The following is a 1,000-nucleotide window of genomic DNA, read 5'->3' on the forward strand; positions in this document are numbered from 1 at the left end:
CCCAGAACATCTAAGGGCATCACAGACCTGTTATTGCCTCAAACTTCCTTTTCCTATACGAAAAAAGTCCCTCTAAGAAGCCGGCCGTGAAGGGACACCTCCACGTAGCTAGTTAGCAGGCTGAGGTCTCGTTCGTTAACGGAATTAACCAGACAAATCGCTCCCAGCCTTCACTTGCTGGCAGGTGAGGCATCTTGCTACATAGTCTGCCACATCCCTCTTGACTCTCGGCCAAGTATACCACTGTCGCAACCCTTGGTACATCTTGCTCGCTCCGGGATGTATTGCTAACCTCGACTGATGTGCCTCCGACAAGATCTCCTGCCTCAGCTCTGGGTCGTCGGGCACGCATAGTCGGTTCCCCAGTCTCAGTGCTCCCTGCTCGTCGATGCGGTAGCCCTTAAGGCTATACTCCTCAATGTGATCTATGTATCGAGCGAGTAAGGGATCCCCGCGCTGTCCCCTGACCGCGCGCTCTATCAGAGTCGGCGTCGACTCTTCTGCTGTCAATGAGAGGTGTCCCAACATCGCAGTCAACTCCTCGGCGTTGCTGCGAGATGCGGTGACAACACGTATGGCCGCTAAGATCTTCTTTCTACTAAGAGCGTCAGCCACTACGTTAGCCTTCCCCGGGTGGTAGGCTATCTCCAGATCGTAATCTGCAATCAGCTCCAGCCATCTTCGTTGTCTCAGGTTCAGATCCTTCTGAGATATCACATAAGTCAAGCTCTTGTGATCCGTGTTGAGCTTAACCTTCTCCCCATCTGAAGACGGCGCAGGACCGACAGAAGTCGTACGCCGATCGACGACGTCGGGACTTCGAGCTTGAGGTCGGGGGTTACGCTTTTCTTCGGGTGCAGGCTATGCGGGGCCATGCGAGGTTCGGACAGAGCGGGAAGCTGAAGCCGCGTTATATCGGACCTTACCCCGTGATCGCAAGAGTGGGAGCTGTTGCATACCGTCTTGGATTACCTCCGGAACTGGGTAACGTCCATGACGT

The sequence above is a fragment of the Tarenaya hassleriana genome, unplaced genomic scaffold (assembly GCF_000463585.1).
Source record: "Tarenaya hassleriana unplaced genomic scaffold, ASM46358v1 Cleome28, whole genome shotgun sequence".
NCBI classification, from domain to species: Eukaryota; Viridiplantae; Streptophyta; class Magnoliopsida; order Brassicales; family Cleomaceae; genus Tarenaya; species Tarenaya hassleriana.